Source organism: Phacochoerus africanus, chromosome 13 (genome assembly GCF_016906955.1).
Source record: "Phacochoerus africanus isolate WHEZ1 chromosome 13, ROS_Pafr_v1, whole genome shotgun sequence".
NCBI classification, from domain to species: domain Eukaryota; kingdom Metazoa; phylum Chordata; class Mammalia; order Artiodactyla; family Suidae; genus Phacochoerus; species Phacochoerus africanus.
In genome coordinates this window covers 50,405,326-50,427,322 of record NC_062556.1, presented here as the reverse complement: position 1 = coordinate 50,427,322, position 21,997 = coordinate 50,405,326, and positions in this window count along the sequence as shown.

Below are 21,997 nucleotides of genomic sequence, written 5' to 3'. Positions count from 1 at the left end.
CCAGTCCCAGCTTTGCCTTTCCCTGTCTGTGTGATCCTGGCAAGTTCCCTTTTTTGCACTGGCTTCATAATCTATAAAATGGGAATAATGTTAGTACACATTTCATGGAGGTATGACAAGGATTAAATAGATATAAAATCATGAATAAAGGGGGAAAATAACAGTATGTATCACATAATAGGGAGAGAGTCTGGAATGTTATGAGCACTTAATGAAGGGTAACTACTATGAACTATTATTAGAGACAGCTTCAGAAATCATTTGCTTAGTCCATGAGCTGCTGTTAAGAAAAGCAATCTCTTGGGGTGGTGGGGGCATCATGATACTTTCTGTGGGAATTAGCCTTCGTGGGTATGGACAGATGTAACACGGGAGTGACTAGTTTGAGACTCTTCATTGCTGGTTTGATCACAGAGAGACACACCTCTGTGTGACCGTAAGGACATATGTTGACCTTCTTGTGCCTTAAGGCATGTAGACATATGCCTTCCGTCTGGCTTCAAAAGCTCATTGCTTACATGGCCCTTTTGAAGTTGGGTGTATATTCTACAGAGTGCACAGTGTGGCCAGAGGCAAATCTGGCTCTTGTTTAAAAAGAGATAAAAGCCAGGCTAGCATATTGGTTGCTGATCACGTGAACTCAATAAAGCACCCATATGTTGTCTGTAAACCCATGTGTGCCTGCAGGTGTATATGGGTACATATATAAATTAAATATACAGATGTGTATATATGCGTACACACACATAAAGATGTATAAAATATATGTACACAAGCATATGTCCATGGTGACCATTCCCTTAAATGCAATTAGAAAAGACTTTCTAATTCTTCACTTGTCAAGAGTAGCCTATGTGTAGTAGGTTGAGAATGCAAAATACAACCATACATGGTCAAAAGCACTTTGTGGTGATCTTTCTTTAAATGCACTCAAAGTTACATGTATGAAAAGAAGGATAATTCTAAAATATTTTAAGTCTTCAGAGCACAATCCTTCATGACCTCGAAAAGCCCTAGGATTTATTTTATGCACATACACACAAAGTAAAATGCACAACTGCATTATAGGGATCTAAACCCATTTTCCCCACAAAACAAAGAACATACTGTTGCAAAAGTCAACCTTAGAGCACCAAGTCCTAGATTACATTTTCTTTAATCATTGGCTATATGGTAAAATATACACTTGGAAAGAGAAATAGTAATATTTGTATATTTTGCTTTATAAATGTCAAATATTCACATCATTTTGTAGACCAAATATTGAGTAATAGGATGTTTTTTCCACCCAGATATTTCAGTGTTTAATTTTCACCCAAGTGTACAGAGATACATCGCCTAAGGGGTGTGACAAGAAATAGATTTATTTTTTTTTCATTTTTTTTCAAGTCATAAACATTTTGTAACTATTAGGAAGTGTTCCAAAATTTTCTTTCTTTCCATATCCTTTTAAATAGATACAGGAAGAATGCAAAAGTCTGTTCTTAGAGTATGCAGAAACATATTAAGATTCTTCTTTTCAATAAAAGCACACAGAAGCTTTCTTTGTTGTCCTAGTTTCAGCCTGATTTTCATCTTAAATTTAGAAAATATGTATACCCAGCAAGCAGCTATTCGCTATTTTGCCTTTTGCTAAAATACACTTTTTGAGGCTATTTTTTCTAGTTATTCCTGCACAAACTACTTTCAGTAACTATGTTAATTTCAAATTTTGATAACTGAAAATAGCATAATGACTATGGAACCTGCACAATATTTTTTAACCCTTCATGAGAGAACCCATTGGCAGTGGGAAGTGCTCAAAGATACTGCTACCCAAAGGTTTTAGCAGAAAAATGTTCCCTTATAAAGGGCATGTGAAAGACATCACCTGTGTAATTTACTGAAGTTCAGCTTTAGAACAAGCTGTTTCTTTTATGTACAAAGCTGGCAATTCACAGGTACCAGCTGAAATATATTTTCTGTTGTTGTTGGAAGGTTTCAAAGACATAGCATTCAAAAATTTCTTAATTAGATTTAAGATTTTAGTCATACAGTGGGTTCTCTTTGTAACCAGAATGTAGTTATTTGGCAGGTGCTTTATTTAGTGATGCTTACTTCACACTGTACATAACCCGCAAAAACGAAGATGCTAGCACACCACTAGCTTTTTTTTTTTTTTTTTTTTTCTTCCCTTTTGTAAACAGAAAGCAAAGGAATCCGAAGAGATTTATGGGGAGTGGCCCAAATTGAAACCTATTTGGAAGCACTGGTCCTATTTGCACGGCTAAATATTTTTGTGTTTTATTTTGAATGAAGGAGTGCATGGCCAGATAGCTCCAAGTTTGAAACCCACATTAGGATATGTTTATATAAAAACTCAGGACACGATCAGCATTCACAGAAGGCTGCCAGCTCTGGAAGACTTGCATGCCCATGGGTCAGCCCTGGGGGACAAACTGTATATAAATACCAACTGCCAGTTCACAGTTTGTGCAAATAGAAAGTCTGTTAGGCCAAGATAACATGTATGTAGTGTGACATGGCAGTGCCTAGCTATGCCTGTGTGGACCTCAGTATTGCTGGTCCTTGACATTATTTTACTTCCCACTAAAGCAGCGTGCTATTTGCAGACAGACTGGTGAATGAACAATAACTGTAAGACATGTGGGGTAAAAAGAACTGAACAGCAGCAGTAATGCAGGGAAAGAACCAAATGAAGTTTGCATCCCTTGGATGGCCTTTGTTTCCTTGAAGCACTAATGAGAAAAGGAAGAGAGCTTTTGGCCCCAGCAGTGAAGAGTATTTGGTTCATAGTAAGTGCTCAATAAATATTTGTTGAAAAAGGGGCAAGTCCTATTGCTTCTAATTCTTTATTTTTAAAATTCTTTTCTTGAGTTTGTTCTGATGTTTTTGATTTGTTTTGTTTTTGTCTTTATTTATTTATTTATTTATTGTCTTTTCTAGGGCCACTCCCACAGCATATGGAGGTTCCCAGGCAAGGGGTCTAATTGGAGCTGTAGCTGCCGGCCTACACCAGAGCCACAGCAATGCAGGATCCGAGCCACGTCTGCGACCTACACCACAACTCGTGGCAACACCGGATCCTTGACTCACTGAGCAAGGCCAGGGATCGAACCCTCCACCTCATGGTTCCTAGTCGGATTCATTAACCACTGAGCGACATGACAACGGGAACTCCTTGCTTCTAATTCTTCTAATTCAATCTGTCCCAATCCTCTTTTGAGAGTAATTAAAATAGCCTCCCACTTGCATGTCTTAATCTCTTTAGTCCAACCTAGCCTTCTGCTATTTGCTCCCAAATGATCTTTTCAGCTGGTTACCTACTTGTCATCCTCCAAGGATTAAGAGAAATGATTTCCTAAGCATTTTTCACCCTTGGCCCACCCCCCCTTACCTTTATCCATTCCCAGCCCCACTGCCAAAAGGTCAGCCTAATCACATTCCCATGCTGTGTCTTTAGAGGCACATTGTAAAGACCAATGTCTTCCACTTGGGTATCTTTCTTCCCCTAAGGGTCATCTCTCCCTCCTAGACACTCAAAAATACTTTATGTGACTCTTTCTTAGAGGCATTTTTAACTTTCAGTTTTGTAATACAGGACTACTTGTTTCTAGTAGAGTCTTACACTTTCCCCTCCTCAGCTATTTCTTTTTTTTTTTAATTTTTAATGATTTTTATTTTTTCCATTATAGTTGATTTAGTGTTCTGTCAATTTCTACTGTAGCAAAGTGACCCAGTCATACACATATATTCATATTCTTTTCCTCATATTATCCTCCATCATGTTCCATTACAAGTGAATAGATATATTCCCTGTGCTATACAGCAGGATCTCATGGCTTACCCACTCCAAATGCTATAGTTTGCAACGATTCATCCCAAAATCCCAGTCCATTCCACTCCCTCTGCCTCCCCATTGGCAACCACAAATCTGTTCTTCTAATCCATGAGTTTTTTTCCTGTGGGAAAATTTCATTTGTGCCGTATATCAGATTCCAGATACAAGTGATATCGTATAGCATTTATCTTTCTCTTTGTGACTTATTTCACTTAGTATGAGAGTCTCTAGTTCCATCCATGTTGCTGCAAATGCTCAGCTATTTCTTTAAGGGCGGGAGTTCATAACATATTCATTTCTGTGGCCCACACAAGACTCTTTCAGAAGTTTCCTTTGTCTGTTTAGGCCAGTCACTAGTTCTTTATACTCTCATCCCATCTTGTGCTTCTGATTTGTTTCTTTAACCAAAAGTAAAATCATAGAAAATAATGGAATAATTTGCTTTTATCTCCCTTGCACAAATATAATTGCCACAAATCTTCATAGCCAGATCCCAAGTCCCTAGTACAGTGTCTTGTCCTTACAAGGCTTTCAATATACAAGTATAGAGATAGATAGGAAGATAGTAGATAGATGGATAAATAGATAAATAGATGATAGATCAGGGACAAACACACTCGCACATCAGCTTTCTAAAAGACCATGACCCAGAGAGTGGACATGGAGAACTGCCCTGTTACATTTGCCCCTGGTTTTTATATCCAGTCTCTGTGTGGTAGACATCTTTGTAGCAGTGCCTTCTTTTCTATGGTACACACCATTCCTTGACCACACCGTCTACTCCCTCTGCATAGTTATGATCTCTGAACCTCCATCTTCCATCAGGACTTCCCTTGAACTTCAGAGATTTGCCTGCTTCCTAGACGTCTTCACTAAGATGTCCCATGGCAGAGACTCGCTAGTGTTTCACAAAATCATTTCATTTCCTTCTTTTTCTTGGTTATATCTCCAGGCCACATTTCCTAGCCATTTTTGCGATTAGATGTAGCTGTATTTGCGTAGTAGGGTTTTGTTGAAAGTTATGTGCACATTTCTAGGCCTGGCCCATAAGACCTACTTTTACCTTCTATTCTCTAGCTCCCTGTCTGCTTGCTGGATGTTAAAGATCCAGCAGAGAGCTGGGTGGCCCCCAGACATGGCTGGACCATGTGGAGCAGACATGTAATATCTCTAATAATTGAGCTTGAATAAGTTAAGACATAACTCTATTTGTTAAGCTACTGAAATGTTGAAGTTGTTTGTTATAGCAATAAGCCAACCCATCTGATATACAGTTCCCCTTAAATACATCTTCTGACATCCCTGCTCTGTTAGTGCCCTTTCACCTTTGCACAGATAGAATGCTATGAGTTCCCCAAAGTATTTTCTCATCTTTTATTCCTCATCAGTCAGTATCCTGTGTCCTTTATTCCTATGCTCACTGTCTTAGTTCAGGTTATCATCCTTTCTTGATAGTCTGTGAAAGTAAGATCCTGGAGTTCCATCAGAGCTCAGCAGTAACAAACCTGACTATTATGCATGAGGACGCAGGTTTGATCCCTGGCCTCACTCAGAGGTTTAAGGATCTGGTGGTGTTGTGAGCTGTGGTGTAGGTTGCAGACGTGGCTCAGATCTACATTGCTGTGGCTGGGTGTAGTCCTGCAGCTGCAGCTCTGATTCAATCCCTAGCCTAGGAACTTCCATATGCTGCCGATGCAGCCCTCAAAAGACAACAACAACAACAACAAAAAGCAACATCCTGAAAGGTCTTCCTGCCTTCTATCTTGCCTGTCTCCAATCTATCCTCCATACTGCCCACCACTTTTCTTTTGAAAACATTGTTCTGACACTATAGCTCTCTTATATGAACATTTTTAATTCAAATTGAATTAAAATTTCTTTAGCATGTCATCCATTTAAATCACATCACAATTCATCCATTCCCTAACCATCTTTCACCTATATTTCTAATTCATACCTCAGGCTCCAAGACAAAACAAAAACAACTGCAATTTAAAAAAACACAGAAGTGGGAGTTCCCGTCGTGGCACAGTGGTTAACGAATCCGACTAGGAACCATGAGGTTGCGGGTTCGGTCCCTGGCCTTGCTCAGTGGGTTAAGGATCCGGTGTTGCCATGAGCTGCGGTATAGGTTGCAGACGCGGCTCGGATCTTGCGTTGCTGTGGCTCTGGCGTAGGCCGGTGGCTACAGTTCCGATTTGACCCCTAGCCTGGGAACCTCCATATGCCTCAGGAGCGGCCCAAGAAATAGCAAAAAAAAAAAAAGACAGAAAACAAAAACAAAAAACATAGAAGTATACTTTTCTCCTAGCAGAGTATGTTTTTTTTTCACCCTTTTGATTCTCTGCATATGATATTTATCCAGCTAGAATGCCCTTTCCTATCATTTCCTGCTTGACACAATATCATTCTTTTAATTAGGCTCAATTAAATAATCACCTTTCCTCCCTTTTCTAACCTGTCATACCGAGTTAATTGCTCTCTCCTCTGTACTTTCATGGGACTTTGACTATAACTCTCTTGTGTTTGTTCCTTTGGATTTCAATTATATCTCTGTATGTGTATCCCAATTGATTATGGGACTCTAGAGGGCAAGAAATTGGTCTTATTTATCTTTGGACACTCTGCAACTGCTTTGGTAGTGGCAATAAAGAAAGTACTCAAAAAAGCTTTGTTGAATAAATTTTTAACTATCACGTAATTCCCTACCAAAGAAAAATGTGGCCTTCTTTTTCACTGTGGGACTAGCTCAACCAGAATGGGTAACTTCTTCCCATCTTGCAATAGTGAAGATACTAAAGGTTAATCTGTTTCAATAGTAATGTTTATTGACATTTAATGAATGATTATTATGTGCTAGGCATTGTACTAAATTCTTTCTGTGCTTCATCTTGCTTAATCCTTGCAATGACTCTATGAAGTCAATATTATCATTCCATCTTAGGTACTGTATTAGCGTAAGGTGGTGTACAGTTAACAACAAATAACAGGTGTGAAAAAAGTAGCCTTCTATAGAAGCTACTGAAGAAAGTACAATCGATTTTTCCCCAAGGTGACAAACCACTTGAGAATAAGGTCTTTCTCAACTATCAAAGTGTCACATCATATGAATATACGTAGGGTAATATAGAACCTGGAAAATTTCATTTGAAATTATTTTAAGATAAAGTTTTTATTTTATCTAGATATTTATGAGGTTCTTCTCATATCTGTAGAGACCTCTAGGCGCCTAGTAAATCTCTGAACAATGATCATGCATTTTAAGGGCATTTAAAAATTCAAGTGCATTGCTTTGGGATGTCTGAGTATACTAGAAACCCTCTTAATCCTACGTTTCAGAGTAGAATTTCAAAGGTAAGAAACAGTAGGCTAGCAGGCAAGAGCTGAAGGCCACTAAAAGTCACACACATGATGTAGTTTCTGACCACATTCATTAGCAAGCTAGGTCTTTTGCATCTAAAAATTGCCCAATCTGAACTACATCAATCATGTATAATGTATATATGGTTAATGAATAATACTGTGTAATAATCACAGATAGGCAAGTAGAAACCTTTCTGCCATTCAATGGAAAACACACACACATACACACACACACACACACAAAACAACTATTGCTGTCAGCTTGATAGGCTATCACTTGTTTTAGCTCAGTGGATGAAGGCATAGTTTCTTTGAGTTAGGAACTTACAGGTGACTTGGAAGGAAGCAAATGTATATGAAGTCTGTACTGTTGGATTATTTTCTAAATCACTCCTTTGACATGCCATTCTTGCATTCAAACAATTCCACTCTCTCCTGTTAGCTGTATACCTGAACCTCTTGATTTAGTTCGCTTGCCCCCATCTCACTGTTTTCAGTCCTATCTCTCAGGACTGCTCCTGCCAACCCATCACGTCACCAACTGCCAAACTCACTCTGGGCTTCCCTGCCCTCTCACCTACTCACTACCTGTCCCAACCCTACTCATACATAACCATCCAAGTTCTAGTTCCTCCCTGGAAAATCTCCCAGATTGTACCTGTTAAAAATTCTCTCTTCTTCTTAGCTCTATGGACCCTACTGCATGCTTAGTTACCACTTTTCATCATTAGCTTCTGTATATTTCATTTCTAGAAGCATCGTCTCATCATCCTAATTATATTGTAAATTTGTGGACTTTAGGTCCCGTATCTTTGATGTCCCAGAATCCTCCATAGTAAAGGGGAAGGGAAACGTATTTACTAAATTCCTGTTTTATGCCAGGCACCATGCTAGATTCTTCATATATATTGTTTACTTAATTCTCACAACCCTGGGAATTATGTATTATTAATTCCATTTTAGAGATGAAGAAACCAAGGTTCAGAGAGTTTAGATAAATTAGAATGCTTGGCCAATGTAGTCTTTAAGATCGAATTGTAACAAAGATTCTCTTTGGCCTTCAACACTCCTGTTAACCTCAATTATGCTCACGCCGGCTACATGTGTTTTGCCCTTTTGTTTAAAATAAAAACAGTTCACATAACTTAAATCTCTGGTACCCTAAGATTCCAAGAAAATCCAGCCAATATGAAATATAGCTATAATGAAGGGGCAAAATGTATTGAATCTCTATGATTTAGTCATTTGGAAAGTGTTTTGTGATGTTTTCGTGTTGGACAATGATAATCTTCATGACACTGATGTTAAGGTATTCCAAATGTACTCATGAAGTCAATTCAAATTTTACTGCCTCCCTGATCTACAGATTCCCTCTAGCTTAGCTCTTTATACAAATTTCTCCCCACCTCAACTCCATTTGCTAGTTTCAGCTCTACTAGTCTGGGATTGGATAATGATGTTTTGAACTCTAGTAGTATTGGTGACTGAACTTTGGGGGTCCTGGACAGGCTGAATTGTCTGGAGAGTGGTGGGTGAGGCAAAATAATAAGCAGCAATGGGGACGTACTTTGTGGCAGGCCAGTAGCACTTCTGCAAATTTACAGTACCCGCCACCCCCCGCCCCCAGAATAGACAAGGGAGAGTTAAATAGAGCTGTCACCATACCCATAGCCAGAAGTTCAGGATTTGCAATTCTACAGTAATTTTTTTTTTTTTTTTGAGGAGCTCAGAAGGCAGCCCACATGCACAGTGATTTATTGTTTTATATTATCCAAATCTTAAGGACACCGATAAATTTTTAAGAGCTTGTCTATTTCCAAGGCTTGTAGAAATGATGATTCTATATTTATCTCAATATATAATTAACAATAATTTATAAGTAATGGGTTTCATGTTCTGAAGACAAATTACTGGCCTTTCTTTTCTTTCTTTTTTGTCTTATAATCGTGGTGGCTGGGGGTTGGGTTCTGCACAGTGATTTCCATGACACCCAATTTGGCATCTTCTACTGTCACAATGAGCTCATGATTTCAGGTGAGGAATAAGCAGGAGCACATGAACCCTCCAGCAAAAGAGATGAAATTTTCATCCGAATGTCCTAAAGAATAAAGATGATGGAGATAAAAACAGAAAATATATGACACGGACAAAGTTGTTTCTAACTAGAACATTTTTCAAAGTTTTCTGGGGGCATCAATTGCTCTCTGAGCAAATCGTTTAGTACAGAGACCTAGTGAGAGCATTAGCAAGCAATCCTCTCTGCCTGCAATTCGATTAGTCATGCACTTGTAGGCCGGAATTTACAGTGATTTGTATTCCAGAAGAATCCTCGTGCTGTGCTTTTCGAAGGAAAATAAAGAAAACTACTAAAACATGCACCGATGAGTGAGGATTACTTTTTCTTTTTAAATTGCTCTTATTTCTCTCTTCATTTCAAAAGGTTAATTACATAAAAACAAAGAAATATATAGACACCATGATATAAATGTTCTCAAATCTCAGAGTGCTAATATTGCTATCATGAATGTCATAAGCATATTATATGTTGTCATAAGCTATATTTATGTATTTTATGTATGTTTCATGTATATTATGTTCCATATATATTATATATTCTAGTTTAACTACTAGAGCAAAAACTTGCATACTCTTCTATCTCCAGGCATATAGGACGTTATTATTGTTATCATCATTGACTTCATTATCATTTGCACATAGTAAATTCTGTATAAGAAATTATCAATGTTTTAAAATTTAATTTAGGGGCTTTAGCAGAAAAGATGCTGTGTGTATTCAGAAAGTAAAACTTGAGAAGGATGACTAGTTATTCAGTCTAGTGAATTGTGTGTGATCTCAGTCTGTATCTGCAAAGGATGGTTTTGTTCCAGCTGTCATATTGGACCAAAGTCATTAGCAAAATCTGTGTGCAGGTGCTCTGATGGTCAAGGCTGCTACTTCTGGATTGCAGAGAACTTCACCTTTTATGTATTTTCTATTTTCCTAAATTGCTTTCTCTTTCCTCAAACATAAGACATAACTAATGCATTGGCATTTTAAAGCAAGTGATTGGCTTTATTGGCAAATAAAACCAGCCAATTGTCCCATATTATCTGGGATGCCATGTGGCTAGGAAAGTGAAATCTCTTACCAATTAGGTAGCTCCTTCTATGGGCTAGGTACCTAAGGTGCTGAGAGTTTACTTAGAAAGTGTTTATTACTATAATATTCTATAACTGCAACAATGGACATATGTACAAAGTTCAGAAACAGCAGAGAAAGATAGTCTTAATGTTTGAAGTGTATTTAAAAGTTATGTGAGAATTGTTACAATAAGAAATATATGAGAATAAAAAAATTTTGACCTAATTAAAACACATTAATTAGAACCTAACAAAGTAATACATTTGCTATTGTTGACACTTTTGTTCTCAAATTGTTTAAAAACTCTGATGAACCAGAACTTCAAATGATTATTATGCTTATTAATTAAAAAGCCAACCATTTGTTTAATGGTTAGCGATTACATTGATTGCTACATGAAGAATACTTGCACTCATATTAAAGATTTATTTTCTTTATCTTTGTCAGTTATTAAGAATTATGATTTTTTGGGGTCTTTTTTGTGTTTTCTAGGGCCGCATCCATGGCATATGGAGGTTCCCAGGCTAGGGATCAAATTGGACCTGTAGCTGCCAGCCTACGCCAGAGCTATAGTAATGCCAGATCCGAGTGAGGCCAGGGATCAAACCCACAACCTCATGGTTCTTAGTTGGATTGGTTAACCACTGAGCCACGATGGGAACTCCAATAATTATGATTTGCTTACATTTAGGAAATGTATTCTTATATAAGAATGTTGTAGGAATTCCAGGCAAAGTTTGATGAACAATTTCTACATCTCGGATATTGCTTTATATTATTCAGTGATTTGAGAATAGCTGTACAAATGGGAATGTTTATTGAGCAGGCGCTATTACATTCTAGGCACTGTACAAAGGGTTGACATCCTGCTTCTCAAGTGTGGTCCAGGGATCAACCTCACCAGCATCACCTGGGAGCTCGTTAGACAGGCAGAATCTCTGGCCCCACCCCAGACCCAGAGCATCAGAATCTGCTCTGGAACAAGCTTTCCACCTACATTTGCACATTATAGTCTGGGAAGCATTGCTTTCACATTTCATTTCTTTCTTTCTTTTTTTTTTCAGGGCCTCACCCGCGGCATATGGACGTTCGAAGGCTAGGGGTCTAATTGGAGCTGTAGCCGCCGGCCTACACCACAGCCACAGCAACGCCAGATCTGAGCCACGTCTGCTATCTACACCACAACACTGGATCCTTAACCCACTGAGTGAGGCCAGGGATCAAACCTGCAACCTCAAGGTTCCTAGTTGGATTCGTTTCCACTGTGCCACGATGGGAACTCCTCACATTTCATTTCTTTCTTTTCTTTTCTTTTTTTCTTTTTTTTTTTTTTTTTGTTGTTGTTGCTATTTCTTGGCCCGCTCCCGCGGCATATGGAGGTTCCCAGGCTAGGGGTCGAATTGGAGCTGTAGCCACCGGCCTACGCCAGAGCCACAGCAACTCGGGATCCGAGCCGCGTCTGCAACCTACACCACAGCTCACGGCAACGCCGGATCCTTAACCCACTGAGTAAGGGCAGGGACCGAACCCACCACCTCATGGTTCCTAGTCGGATTCGTTAACCACTGCGCCACGACGGGAACTCCTCATTTCATTTCTAATTCAAGTCCTGCAAGTTCAGAGAAGTCACTGTACCAGGTCACAAAGCTAGTAAGAGGAGGAGCTCTCTACTCAGATTTGGTCATGTTTCCATACAGTTACACTCTTGACTTAATTCCAAATACCTCAGTCAAATCTTTCTTGATGCCTCCTGACACAAGTGACCTTTTCTTGTTTAAATATCTCACAGCACTTTGATTGCTATACAACATGATTTATCTCAGATCATTATTGCCGGTGTCCCTGAAGACAGGAACTCTTGGCTTGCATAGCCTACTGCACCTAGCATAGCAACTGCCATATAATATGTGCTTAATGGATGCTTGAACAAATTAGTGATTGCCTTTCCCCTTTGAATAAAGTCATTGTATAGTTCACTAGGACAAGTAAATCCAGTTCAGTATATTAACAGCTGCTAATTGCTTCAAGGTAATTACTGCCCAGCTCACATTAATATTAATATTGATAATTCTTACCATGTGTATAGGACTTTAAAACTTAAAAAGTACTTTAACACCTACAACATTTAATCCTTCCTACAGTCTTATGGCATAAGGATTCTATTATCCCCATTTTACAAATAGAGAAATTCATGATTACAGAAATTAAGTGACCTACAAAAGTATTACAGGGAACATTACCGAATAGAAACTTAAAGCCAAGGTTTGTGCTCTTTCTGGTGTTTTTAAAAGCAGAAACCTGGAGTTCCTGTCATGGCACAGCGGAAATGAACCAATTCAACTAGGAACCATGAGGTTTCGGGTTCGATCCCTGGCCTTGCTCAGTGGGTTAAGGATCCAGCATTGCCGTGAGCTGTGGTGTAGGTTGCAGATGTGGCTCGGATCCTGTGTTGCTGGGGCATAGGCTAGTGGCTACACCTTCTATTAGAACCCTAGCCTGGGAAACTCCATATGCTGAAGGTGCAGCCATTAAAAAAAAAAAAAAAAAAAGGCAGAAACCTGTCTTTTTTTTAATTTATTTTTTATTTTTTTTTGTCTTTTTGCTATTTCTTTGGGCCACTCCCTCGGCATATGGAGGTTCCCAGGCTAGGGGTCGAATCGGAGCTGTAGCCACCGGCCTACGCCAGAGCCACAGCAACGCAGGATCCGAGCCGCGTCTGCAACCTACACCACAGCTCACGGCAACGCCGGATCCTTAACCCACTGAGCAAGGGCAGGGACCGAACCCGCCACCTCATGGTTCCTAGTCGGATTCCTTAACCACTGCGCCACGACGGGAACTCCCCAGAAACCTGTGTCTTATATGTGAAGTCAAGAACTATTTTCATAAACAGAGTTTGTAGTAGAAGCCCTCATGGAAAATATACATTGATCTTAGGACACTGAAATCAGAGATGTAAGAAAGGAGAAATCCACAGGATTCGGTAACTGGTTAGTCATGTGCTGGGAGAATGAGGGAGGAATAGAGTTAAAAGGGAGCTCCAGATTTGGAGCCCTGGTGCCTGGAGGTCTGATGGTGCCATTGATTCAGCAGAGATAGTCTGGGGGCCTGGGAAGAATAGCTCAGGGGAGGAGAGAAGCTGTGGCTCGTGGGGTTCTCTTTTTCCTGCTCCTGGGGTAAGAGTCCTCTATGTTATGATGGAACTTGGTCTCTGAATGATTGCATTCATCATCAGCCCTGTCACATGAGCAAGAATTAATCTTGGTTCCCTCAAGCTACTGAGACTTTGGGGCTGTTAGTAATTACAGTATAATCTCTATTCTAAGTTCCCCTGACCAGAGATGTGTAGGGAGAGCTCACTAGAGGCAGTTAATTGAGTGAGAAGCAATTCAGGTTCCTGATTTTCCACTGTGTTCTAATTTCTTTCTCTCTCCTCCTCATTAAGAGTGAGCTCTCTGCAAGTCAGATTTATCAAAACTGCAGCTGGAAACTTTGCTGGTTTCTCACTTATCCAGGCTAAGAAATTTAAGACTTTTCATCTCATTGTCGATGGCCCAGAGTAGAAAGATCTGAGATCTGGAGGTAGAAGTCCTGAGTTAGTCTTGGTTCTGCTTTTCCATAGCTGTGAAATAGGGCAAGTCACTTAGCTTGTCTGAAAACAATTTATTAATCTACCAACGGGTGAATAATTCTATGCAGCTTAGATGGTTGCTAAAAGCCAATGAGCTTCTCTGTGGGAAAGCGGTTTGTAAATTTCAATATGCCATGAGGACATAGCCATTATTAGTGTGACAGCAAAGGACAGAATTGAGTAGCTATCATTGCACATATCTACTTAAAAGTATATTACATGTTTTTAAATTAAGACATAGGGAGTTCCCATTGTGGTTCAGCAGTCACAAACCCCACTAGTATCCATGAGGATGCGGGTTCGATCCCTGGCCTCGCTCAGTGGGTTAAGGATCCAGTGTTGCCGTGAGCTGTGGTATAGATTGAAGACATGGCTTGGATCTGGCTTTGCTGTGGCTGTGGTGTAGGCCAGCTGTTACAGCCTCGATTTGACTCCTAGCCTGGGAACTTCCATATGCCACAGGTGTGGCCCTAAAAAAACCCAAAAATTAATTAATTAAATTAATACATACTTTAAAATGTTAACATCAGGAGGATGCAATATTGAGCACAAATCAGAGCTAGTGATAGTCATTTTTTTGAAAATAATGGCTCCCATTTATCGAGAACCTACTATGGTTTTACTTGTTTTGCATGGTTTCATTTCAATATAGTAATGACCCTTATTGATGCTCTGTCACTTACCTTGATATAAGAACAAATTAGACCTTTAATTTAGGAAAATAGAGTTGATTCTAATGGTGCCTGTTTTGTTATATATATACTTTTTTTACTTAAAATTTCTTTTTTTTTTTTTTGCTTTTTAGGGTTGTACCTGCAGCATACATTTATTTTTTACTTTCCCCACACATCTACATATCCACAGTTACTATATCTTTAAAATGATACTGAAAAGAAACGTGCTAGCACTCATTTCTAGTGTATGCAGCCCTTCATATCTTCAGAGTAGTTCCAAGAGTAATTTGTGGGTGGCAAGACTGAGCAGCAGAGCATCAGTGGGGACAGCTGGGAGCCCTGCTTGGGGAGCAACACTTAAGAAGCACTCACTCCCACTTTCACATCCCGAGAGCAAGCACCTCCTTAAATGTTGCCCCCTAGGCATCCATCCCCCTTTTCCTTAGTTCAGCCAAGTTGCCACCAGTATAGCCCTGCCAAAAAATTAATAGAAAAAGAATCCCCTGAAACATCCCAGTGTGTGTGTGTGTGTGTGTGTGTGTGTGTGTATGTATATATGAAACAATTTCTTTCTTGAAAAAGGATTAAAGGCTCTATAGGCTTTACACAGCACTTAGTACAATTGCAAGAGGACTTGGAACTTAAGAACATGCCACATTCTATCATAGACCAGTAGGGTTAAGACTCACTAAGAAATAGAATGACAGAAACTAGCACAAATCATAAGCCCACAGGTAAGTTTTGATCAAAGACTCAGTACAAATGAACTTTCTCTGAATGTGTCCTAGATATAGATCCCTAAGGGCCAGACAGAGTCCTTCTTTTAAAGTCTCATCATGGGATTTTCTAAGAGAAATAAGCCACCACCTCTGTTTCCCATTCCTTTCACTGTTAGACCACTGTATTATTCTGCAGGTTATAGGCAATTGTTTTCTTTCATTTTTTTCTTTCTCCATTTTTTTCTTTAGTAAGTGAGTGTTACCTCATTCATAATAAACACATTTGCAGTTAAACAGTGAATTGGCTCCAGTTTATCATGGGTTGCTTTTGGCCTCAAATGACTATTTCAACACAAGCTGCCCTGCATACATCTGTCCCTACACCTGGATTCTCCTTCAGCTTCATTTATTTTATTTAATTTTACTTTAGTCATTAGAATACTTTCCATGAGATCTACCCTCTTAACTAATTTTTAAGTGTGTAGAAAAGAGAAGTTTCTCAAAAAATTAGAAATAGAACTACCAAATGATCCAGTAATCCTAATTTTGGATATTTAGCCAAAAGAATTGAAACAGGATCTCAAGGAAATATTAACACTCCTATGTTCACTGAAACATTATTTACAACAGCCAAGATGTTGAAGCAACTTATATATCCATCAACATACAAATGGATAAAGGAAGTGTGATATATACATATGATGGAATATTATTCAGCCTTAAAGAAGAAGGAAATTCTGCCCTATGCATCACTGCAGGTAAGCCTTGAGGACATTATGCTAAGTAAAATAAGCCAGTCAGATTCTCCTTCTGTTGCCAAGGCTGAATTTCTTTTTCTCCCACCAAAAACCAATCCTTTCTCCTGTGTGCTAGGTCTCATGCCCTTTTTCCTCCTCTTGTGTAATTTGCTTTTCTCCTTCCTGCACAGTTGCTGTCAATATGCACACATGCTCTCACCCCTATTTAAAACTGTCTTTTTAGATCTCCCATTCCCTCTTCATTTGCAATTCCATTTCTATTTTATCTTTACAGCCAAACCAAGTAATTGTCTGTAGGCACTGTCTGCACTTCCTCAGTGCCCCTTCTCTCTTCTACACCCCAGCCAGGCTTCCTCTAGCCCTACTCATCATTGAAACAGCTCTCGTCAAGGTCATGATTAACCTCCATAATGCTAAGTCCAATGGACATTGGTCTCCTTTTATCTTATTCAACATCTCATTAGAATTCAGTACAGACAACTGCTCCCTTTTTCTTGAAACAATTTCTTTTGTTTCCAATATCACTCTCCTTCAATTTATGTTTGCTTGTTTCCTACGTCAGTGGCCATTCAGCTTCCATCAACTTTGCTGGCATCTCCCTCTCTATGTAACTGGATCCTGAAAGTCCTGCTCTACTCTAAGTATATTTTCTACCAGAGGTAATCACCCAGCCCATGTTTTTGAATACCAATTGCAGGCTCATGCCTCCTTATTACATAGTTTTAGCTCTGGTCTTAATTATCTATCTTAATTTCCAGAGTCCTATCTCTAACTTCCAACTTGATATTGCCATTTAAATGTCTAATAGTTTATTCACAATTTCAATGACCTACACAGCAAGACTTTTGGAATCTACCTCTAAATCCTATTTTGAATCTAGAAGCTTGGACTGGGTGGTAGCTTCTGGAGGACACTAATAGTCTTCTAAATAGTCTCATCGCTTCCATTCTTATAGCATCACACCCTTCCACTTCTGTTTTCCTGATAGAAGCCAAAGCATCTTTTGAAAATGCAAATTAGGTCATCTCCTAATTAAAACGGTTGGGTATCACTTTGGTCTCAGCTTAAATGTCACCTCCTCGCAAAGCCTTTCCCTAACACACAGTTTAAAGTAGCACTTGAGTCTCCCTGTCACATTATCCTGTGTTATTGTCATCATTACATTTACTAATAACTGATGGTTACCTGTTTACTTATGTGTAATCTCTGTGAAGATAGGGCTGTTCTGCTCATGGCCTTTGCTATAGTGCACAGTGTTTAGCACATGCTATGTGCTCCAAGGGTAATGGAACAAATAAATTTATTCAGCAACATCTGCATTAATAGGTTGTTTCTTTCTTTGGCTGTCTCCTAACAAGCAGTTCAAGGGAGATTTTTCAGGTCATTTGGAAGGTCAGATTAATCTTTTTCTCAAGTAGCTGGAGTAATTTATTTGACTGCTTCATTCACATTTAGGAAATGGTGGTGATTCACCAAGCTATAACTTATTTCATGTATACATGGAAGCCAAAAGAAGCACCATCTTTGCAATGTTCTTTATAATCATCATACATTACTTGGTATTCTTTAAAAAAATGTAGCCCATCACCATACATTGCTTGGTATTCTTAAAAACAAAAACAAAAACAAAAACAAAAAAACCCCCATGTAGCTATGAGAACTTTTGTTTTCACATGGGTTTGGACATTTTCATTTTCCATTTGCCCCCCTGAACATTTTGCGAGTGTGATATTGGTCATTCTACCCTAGATAACTTTGGGGGCATGTCATGCATAGTCTTCATCCCAGAAAGAGTTATTTCCAAATTCTCTTTTCGTAACTTCAGAGTATCTAAAACCACAAAGGGGAGTTCCTTAGTAGCGCAGTGCAAACGAATCTGACTAGGAACCGTGAGATTGCGGATTCGATCCTTGGCCTCGCTCAGTGGGTTAAGGATCCGGTGTTGCTGTGAGCTGTGGTGTAGGTTGCAGACGTGGCTCGAATCTGGCATTGCCATGGCTGTGGTGTAGGCCAGTAGCTATAGCTCCAATTAGACCCCTAGCCTGGGAACCTCCATATGCCATGGGTGTGGCCCTAAAAAGAAGAAAGCCAAAAAAAAAAAAAATAAAAAAATAAAACCACAAAGGACAATGGCCTCATCTGGCTTTCAGTGCCTATAAACTTACTGGAAGAAGGCTTCTCTACAAGTATACAGCAACAACTCAGTTTCAAACTGGGCCTCCAACCACTTTGGTTTTGTATTTACTGGGTCAACATGGAGGAGATAACATTTATGTCCTTACCCCCAGGGAGGGATGCTCTTGTCATATCCCTTATTACATATCCGATGATTTCCCCTCAGCCCTCCGACAAGTGGCTGACTTTAAGAGCGTTTCCGAGGAGCTCTCTCACCTTCAGAGAAGCTTCGTCTTCTCAAGGTCTAGCCTAAGATTCCTCTCCAGCACAATTAGAGTTTAAACCCAGCTCCAGTGAATGCCGCGTCTTTATTACTGTTTAGAGTAACTGTTTGGCAGGAGACGCAGGCATAATCCATCTTTGTCTTCCCCCAGCTAATAACCCAGGGGGTAGTAGGTCAGGCACGCGTTAACATTTGCTGCTGCTACATTTGTCTGTGCTGTATAAACTCCTTGCACGGGCCTGGCCCCCATTGTTTTCAGAACCTTGACTCTCCTTACCATTCTCATCATCCAAATTTATTTAAGGATGAAACTATTAGAAACACAATTGGTGAATTAATGTCATAGGGACTGCTGCTGGCAGCTCATCAATTTTTGATATGCCACTCAGACAAATGAAACATAAGCCACCCAGAACAAGGGGACCTTTTGACACTTCAAAGGAAACCCCTATGGGTGGTTTCCTCTTGAAGCCACACTAAACTGGCTCAATCTCCTCAGCTGGAAGCTGCCAATGTCTCATTAACCCCTAAAAAGGCCCGGCATGAGCTTTTCTTTTCAGCTATAATTATGCCATGCGCTCCTGTTATGCTGCACTGAATCGCAACACTGTCACCCGCACATTATAAACATCCACCCTAATTGAAAAGCAGATTAGACTCTTGTGTTAATTAGCCCAAAAGCCCGCCCACTTGCATGCATTATGATTGCCTCTTAAATACTGAGGATGTTGAAATCCCTCAGAAAGACAAGGCAGACTTAATTGCAATAACCTGCAAATTAAGTTTAATTTACTTTAAATTTACCGGTTTAGCAGGCTCATTTGATGGTGTTAATGTTCTAGCAAATTAATTATCTGAATTACTCATGCCTGGTGGAGTTTTGCAGCAGAATACATTGTACAGTGGCCTATTAATAACAGACAAACAGGACAGGATTAATGAGAAGATTATGCTGGAGTTCTTTAAAAAAAAAAAAGGATCTTGCATGAATTCAAATATAATCACCAAAGTGCAAATACAGACACAGAATATAAACAAACTGAGATTTATTACACTCTATGTTGTGCCATCCAGGAGAAACAGTAAAACATGACCGGTGAAGTATCAGATAGCAAGAGCCTTATTCTCTGTGTTCCTGTGGCATCTTCCTCACTGCAAACTGTTTCCTATTGGGGAGCACAGGTGAGTTCCATCCAAGGCAGTGGACGCAGAGATGGAACTAGGAGATCGGTTAGAAATAGCCGCCCTCCAGTTAATTCTGTCGCCCTCTCAGTAGTTTATAGAGCATTAGGATGCTCTCTGGAACCTACTTGTTACCATCCTCTTTGGCCACATCAGGCTGCTCTGAATGATAAATAATCTAAAACAGTGATGATCTTGCTGCCACTCTTAGCTTTGTCCCGGCTGCATGTAGGAAATTTGGGGAGGGGACTATTTCGAAGGATGTGACTGCAAAGGGTGGAGGGACGTGTACAGCATCACCACCTTCTGAGAATCTTCCAGATTCACCCCTTTCTGAGCATAGGAAGTGAATCTTATTCCTTCTGCATCCCCAGGTCCTAAGACAGAGCCTGGAACACAGTCGGGGCTTAAAAACATTAAAATTTTTTTTTGAATGGATAAAACATAAAACTAGCTTAGTGACATTTTTGGATGGAGAGTTTACTCAGCTTGGAGAATAGTGCTGGGTGTCACTCCTAGCAAATACGGAATTTCTCTGAAACTCACATGCCAGTGCTTCTGTTGTTACAGTTAGGCTTTCTCCATTTGGTTCGGAAGAGACCCATACAACAGGCTTTCTCTCCGCCATCCACAGCAGAGAGAAATAGCCTCTGGGTGTCAAGCTAATAATCTTTGACTGGCTCCGACTGAATATGGCCATGCAGTGATTGACCTCAACATGCCAGATTATTGATTGGGCTGGAGATGCCTAAGCCATCATTTTCTTGGAGCAGTCACCGCTTTTGTCTTGATCCCGTCCACAGCTGTCACACTGTGGTGAGCCATTGAAAGAGCCCACATTTGCATCCTTTATGCATTTATGCTTCTCTGCTTAAAATAAAAATGCCACCACTTGAAAGAGAGGCTGAACCGTTGATTCTGGTTTTTAAAAAATTATCTCATTAAAAGCCAAGGATTTGGGTTTAGTTGGGAGTGGAGGTGGGGAGACATGCTGAATATGTAAACTTGCTTTATGGGGCGTTTTTAATTTGGGGGAAAAATAATGAGAATAAAAATTGTTTCAATATGTTTTCTGTATTGTGTCAATATATCACACGGCTCCTTTCTGGAGTCACATTTGCTGTGAGGGTGGTTGGGTTTTTTGTGGGTTTTGTTGTTGTTCTCTGTTGAATTACAATTTGCAGCAGTAAATGAAACTGGCACGAAAGCAGGTGTTATTAAAACTGGGCAGGAAAAGGACAATAACAACATAATTCCACTTTAAAGGCCGATATGTGTATGGTTGAAACGACTCTGTTTGGACCCCGTAGGGAATAGAAAATACACCATAAAGAAAATGGATTTCAGTGACACATAAACAAAAGGCAAATGACTAATATATTTACATATAACATGTGGTGTATTCATTGCACACCATGGTGACAGAATTGTTTATTTCATTCATAATTTATACAGCAAAATCTTATTAAATGTGTAACTAGTTTGCCAGATGATAATATACGTAGGAGATTAGGCTTCTATTATAGAATTGTCATTAACAACAAAAGATTTTCATTTGTGAGTTAATTTTTTCCCAGTCCATTCTTTTCGGCAGCGTATGCTCTGAATGGAAGCCTGCCTCTCTTCAATTGTGGTGGCACTATGGGAAGAAAAAGGTAGTCAGAGATTTCTGGAGAAGGGTGTCCACTGGCCAAAATAAGACTCCTCTTCTGCTATTCCCTAGATTATCAGTCTTTAGAAAATAGAAAGGATAATTGAGGGATGCTATGAACTTCAAGGTGATTTCTGAGATCCCAGAAAAATTCTTCTCTAGCAAACAAAACTCTATCAAAGGCCAGAAACAGCAGAATTTGAGACCTGATAGGGATTTCTTCAAAGACTAAAGGGTCCTGTGAAGAAATGTTGTAAACAAAGTGAGTTCACCGTGCTTCTTCTTTTTTTTTTTTTTAATTTTTTATTTTTCTGATGGGCCATCGGGCTAGAGGCGTTAAGGAAGTTCCAGATACTAAGGGTGCATGCCCTTTTACAGATGATAATCTTTCTCAGGATATGAACTGGCAGGAGTTATTTTTTTCTTCCAACACCTCAGTGTGTTCATCATTTCCTGTGTGACACAAAAGTACTCTGTTCTTGTTTTCATTATTTATTTTCAGAATAAGAAAAGACTCCCCCTCCCCATTTGGAAATTTCCTTCATGCAGTGTTATTTAATGAGGATTAAACCATTTCTGTATGTTCTAGTGACTCTAATTCCAAGCCCGGAGAGGGGTGATTGGGAGGGGCAGTGGGGT